This window comes from Orcinus orca, chromosome 5, assembly GCF_937001465.1.
Source record: "Orcinus orca chromosome 5, mOrcOrc1.1, whole genome shotgun sequence".
NCBI lineage: Eukaryota > Metazoa > Chordata > Mammalia > Artiodactyla > Delphinidae > Orcinus > Orcinus orca.
This window is the reverse complement of record NC_064563.1, coordinates 4,953,008-4,958,545: the sequence shown is the minus strand read 5'-3', so window position 1 is coordinate 4,958,545 and position 5,538 is coordinate 4,953,008. Positions and strand designations below refer to the sequence as shown.

Below are 5,538 nucleotides of genomic sequence, written 5' to 3'. Positions count from 1 at the left end.
CGTGGGCCTCTCACTGTTGTGGCCTCTCCTGTTGTGGAGCACAGGCTCCGGACGCACAGGCTCAGCAGCCATGGCTCACGGGCCCAGCCGCTCCGCGGCATGTGGGATCTTCCCGGACCGGGGCATGAACCCGTGTCCCCTTCATCGGCAGGGGGACTCTCAACCACTGCGCCACCAGGGAAGCCCTGGTGAGCATTTTTATTACTGTTGCTTTGAACTCTTTATCAGATAAATTATTTACAACCATTTCATTAGGATTTTCTCCTGGGGTTTTATTTTGTTCTTTCAGTTGGAACAAATTACTTTTTTTTTAAAATTTTTATTGGAGTACAGTTGATTTACAACGTTGTGTTAGTTTCAGGTGTATAGCAAAGTGAATCAGTTATACATATGTCCACTTTTTTTAGATTCTTTTCCCATATAGGCCATTACAGAGTGTTGAGTAGAGTTCCCTGTGCTATACAGTAGGTCCTTATTAGTTATCTATTTTATATATAGTAGTGTGTATATGTCAATCCCAGTCTTGCAGTTTATCCCTCCCACCCCCTCATCCCTTGGTAACCATGTTTGTTTTCTACATCTGTGACTCTACTTCTGGAACAAATTACTTTGTCATCTCATTTTGCCTGGTTTTCTGTGTCTGTTTCTATAAGGTAGGTGAAACAGTTACCTCTCCTCGTCTTGAAGGCATGGCCTTGAGTAGGCACGTCCCTGTGCAGACCGTGTGCGCCTGCAGCTTTGGTGGGAGGGCTGGATCTGGAGCTGGGTGTGTGCTGGGGTTTTTCCCAAGGCAGGCGGGGCGGGGGCTGCTGCCTTGTCAGGAGGGCTGGAGCTTGATCTGGGCATGGGTTGGGGGCTTCTGAGGCAGTCTTGGCAGGATGGCTAAAGCTCCAGGCTCTTTTTAACCTGCTGCTTTGTGCCGCTGAGCTTGTGTGTGACCCTTTTAACCCCTTTAAGAGTGGAGTCTCGGTTTCCTACAGCCCTCAGGCTCTCCTGGATGTAAACCCTGCTGGTTTTCAAAGCCAGTTATGGGGGTTCGTCTTCCCTGTGCTGCACCCTGGGCCTGGAGTGCCCAGTGTGGAGCCCAAACCCGTCATCCTTAGAGGGGACCTCTGAGTTTGTGATATCCCCTCCTGTTTGTGGATTGCTGCTCTGGGGGTGTGGGTCCTGACTAGATTATGTCTCCGCCCCTCCTTCCTGTCTCAGTATGGTTTATTCTTAATATCCCTATAAGGGCTGTCCCGCTAGTCTTCAGGTCGTTCTCAGGGAGACTTGTTCTACATGTAGCTGTGGTTTTGGTGTGTCCATGGGAGGAGATGTGCTCAGGATCTTCATATGTATTATAATTAATTTTATGCCAATAAATTCAAAATGTTTACATTACTAAAATAAAACTTACCAAAACTAATCCAACAAGAACTAAAACCCCTATAAACCTTTTATTTTGTTTAAAGAACTTCTTGTGAAGAAATGTCAGGCCCCAAAACTTTTTTGACAAATTCTTTTACATTTCAAGGAATAGATCCTTGAAATTTTACACAAAATCTTCCAGAAAGAAGAAAAAGAGGGAATTCTCCACAACTCATTTTTAGAGACTGGCATAACCTTTGTTTTTAATCTTTTTTGCAAGTTGTCTTATTTACAATGTCAACTTTCAAAAGTCACTAAAGTTAACTGGACGATAAACTAGGCAGAAATTGCTTTACAAAAAGAGGGAAAGCCCAGAATGCCACTTTCTATAGAGAATCAACAGTTCAGTTTTATTCAGAGCAAAGAAAAAAGAAACTTTTGATCATACTAGAAGAAACTCAGCCATAGGTTTGGAATCTGTATTGAAACTACACATGCAATGAGGACAATATTCCACTAATAAAATTGATTTGCTGCTGCATTTGTCAACTGTTTTTCTAATATTAACAATTATAAACAGAGCACTGCAACTAGTATTTGGAACAATTCTTACAGTGTTACAGCGTCAGGCACAAAATTTTACTTCTCCTCACACCACTGGTTCTCTTTGGGTACCTGGGCTTCCTCTTCTTCCATAAAATCATTTTTGATATTGAATGTCTTTCGAATCTCCTCAGGAGTTTTCCTCTTGATCATAATGGCAACCATCTTGCAGATAACATCAAGCAAACCTTTGATGTCTAAGTAGTTTGCAGCCAGGATCAGCTCAAAAAGTGTTCCTTGGTCAACTTTCAGGAATTCTTGATTCCAAACAGGGATATCATCTGTTCACTTTTCTTTGTCCTCACCATCCTCAGGAGAAGGCGGATCATCCTTGTGGTGGGTGCACCACTGAAAGACCTTTTTAATATTGCTGCATTAACATTTGGCAAAGGGACTGGGTCATCATCTCCTTCATCATCCATTCCCAAATCTTCCAACATGGTCTTGATAGTCACAGACTGTTTGGCAATTTCAGCATCAACTTGCAAATATCTCTCCATTAGAGCTCTGCAACTTAATTGAAGGCGTGGTGTTAGGTCTCAAGGAGACTGTGGGCTGGAGGCTGATGAGAGCAGGGCGGTGTCTGCAAACAGAAAAACAGAAAGGCGGAGAACAAGGCCAACACCTGTTCTGTTTCATTCTTGACATGATTTATCTGTGGTGCTTTTTTATCTGTGCCTGCTTTCTTCTTGGCTAGGGTTGACAGACATTTGACAATTTTAGTATCTTTCCAAAGGACTGATTTTTAGGTTTGTTGATTCTGTCTCTTTATATATCCTTATTTTATTTTATTATTATTTTTTAGAGCATAGTTGATTTACAGTGTTGCGTTAGTTTCAGGTGTACAGCAAAGTGAATCAGTTATACATGTACATATATCCCCTCTTTTTTGGATTCTTTTCCCATATAGGTCATTACAGAGTATTGGGTAGAGTTCCCTGTGCTATACAGTAGGTCCTTATTAGTTATCTATTTTATATATAGTAGTGTGTATATGTCAATCCCAATCTCCCAATTTATATAGATAGATCTATATGGATATAGAACAAAGTGGAAAAATCATGTATCATTACCTTTATATTATGTATACATTTGTATAAGATATATGTTCCCTTTTATCTCATTCCATTTTCCCCCTGTTTAGAAGTTTTATGTTTTATGTATATTATTTTGGTCATAACCATTTATATTTTAACATGCCTATTTAACAAAGTCTAAAGTTTGTATATATTTTTGCCTTCTTCCTGACAATACATTGATCATAGAATATTATAATTCTCATCATCCTCTCTCAGTTTATATGTTATTCTTTTTCAGCATTCTAGTTCTGTCCTGCCTTCTCTCTCATTATCCGTTATTACTATTGTTTTAAACAGTTCGTATTTGTTTAGATTTCCTCACATGTTTACTAACATCTTTGACCACTATCTTTCTTGAGTCTCAGATCTTTGATCAGGGATATGTTTCCTTAGGCCTGAAGTACATCCTTTAGAATTTTCTTTACCAAAGGACTATTGGTGCTAAACTCCTTCAGTTTTTGACCTAGATTCTTTCAAGAAACTGACTTTAATTCTTCCTTGTTCTTGAAAGAAGTTTCTTTGGGTATAAAAATCTAGGCTGGCATTTATTTTCTTCATGCACATTAAATATATTGTTTCGCTGTCAGCTTTCATTTTTGCTTCTCTGAGTTCAACTATAATTGCCATTCCTAAGTTGATGATATTTTTTTCTCCCTTTTTATGATCTTCTCTTTTTCTTTGGTGTTCGGAAGCTTCACTGCTTTGTCTCAGTGAGAATTTCTAAAAAACCCCTTGATGTGACGATTGCTGTCTTTCACCAATTCTGTAAATAGTGCTTCCACTCACTGCCTCTATTGTTTCCACCTGAAACTGCAAGTGGACGTAAGTTGGACCCTTTTGTATCCTCTATGCCTTCAGACCTCTATTTTATATTTGTCTCTCTTTGTCTCTGTGAGGTGCATCCTGGTGCATATTTTCAAAGTTGTCATTTTCCTTAAACATGTAAAACATTGTTATTTTTCATTTTGTATTGTAGGGTTCCAGTATCTGAAGTCTTTGTGGGATTGACTATATGGTTTGTTGTTTTTCCTGGCTCTCACTTGTGGTATGTTGTTTCTCCATGTTTAGTACTTTTATACTGTGAGCTGTTTGTTTTCCTTGGAACTTTATCTATGAGAATTTTTTGAGGTCTGGGATGATGCTGTTACTCCAGTGAGGGTTTGTGTTTGCTTCTGCCATTTACCTTGGCGTATAGCTACCCCAGGGCTGACTTTATTATTTTTATTTATTTACTTTTTAATTAATTAATTTTTATTTATTTATTTTGGCTGCATTGGGTCTTTGTTGCTGCACGCGGGCTTTCTCTAGTTGTGGAGAGTGGGGGCTACTCTTCGTTGCGGTACACAGGCTTCTCATTGGGGTGGCTTCTCTTGTGAAGCACGGGCTCTAGGTGCGCAGGCTTCAGTAGTTGTGGCACGTGGGCTCAGTAGTTGTGGCTTGTGGGCTCTAGAGCACAGGCTCAGTAGTTGTGGCGCACGGACTTAGTTGCCCCCTGGCACGTGGGATCTTCCCGGACCAGGGCTCAAACCCGTGTCCCCTGCATTGGCAGGCGGATTCTTAACCACTGTGCCACCAGAGAAGTCCCGCCAGGGGTAACTTTAAATTAAATTCTGTACTTGAGGTGTGTGTGTGAGTGTGTGTGTGTTTATCACATAATTAGTGTGTATTTGGACCACAAACCTATGTGAGAGCTGGTTTGTGGTAGTGAATTTTTTTAAGAAATCTAAAAAATTCTAGGCAGCGCTAAGGATGAAAGAGGCAAGTTTATGTTATTCTCTTTGTGTGTTTCCACTGAAGGGTATAGTTAGACTCCTTACTTGGGTGGCCCTAGAGTTTTCCTCTCTTGTCGGCATCCCTATAGCTTTGAGCACCAAGGCTTTCTTTCCATTTAGGCCATTGCTTCAATTGAAACGTTTATTACCTTTTTCTGGCACTACTGTAATAGCTGCTTTGTTTCTTGGTCCAAGGATTTCCCCCTCTCTCTCATTTTTAAGCTGCTGTCAGAGTGATCTTTTTAAAAAATCAAAAGGATAATCTGATTGTCATACAGACAGAGAAAAAACATCCGACGTGAAAAGAATTTCACAACTGTCCGTAGGCTGCAGTTGGACTCTCCCCTCAGCCACAGCAGACTCTCCAGCCACTCCCCTACCCTGTGCGTTCTGTACTTAAGCCGCTCTAGATTCTTCATCATTTTCTGAATAATCTTCAGCATCTTCTTGCCTTTGCACATGCTGGGATCCCACCTGTGGCACCTCTGAACCTCACAACTGGGACCAGGGCAAGGCAAGTGAGTGTCTGGGCTGCAGAATTTAAGGAGACACTCGCTGTCAGGCTCGTACAGGTGCTGTCTTGCTTCTGCCGAATGAACTGCCTAATGAAGTTGTCAAAGTCAAACTCATGTGTTACCTGTTTACCTTCCTACAGAAGGAAAGTAGCCTGTGCTAAATACCATTATCCTGGGAGGACAGGAACCATGTCTGTTAGGTATTGTTTCACCAGTGTC

General features: G+C 41.0%; 1 pseudogene; it reads right to left on the bottom strand.

The window, feature by feature from the left end:
- Positions 1–350: 350 nt before the first annotated feature.
- On the bottom strand, positions 351–5,265 carry LOC101282397 (S-phase kinase-associated protein 1-like; annotated as a pseudogene).
- Positions 5,266–5,538: the final 273 nt, after the last annotated feature.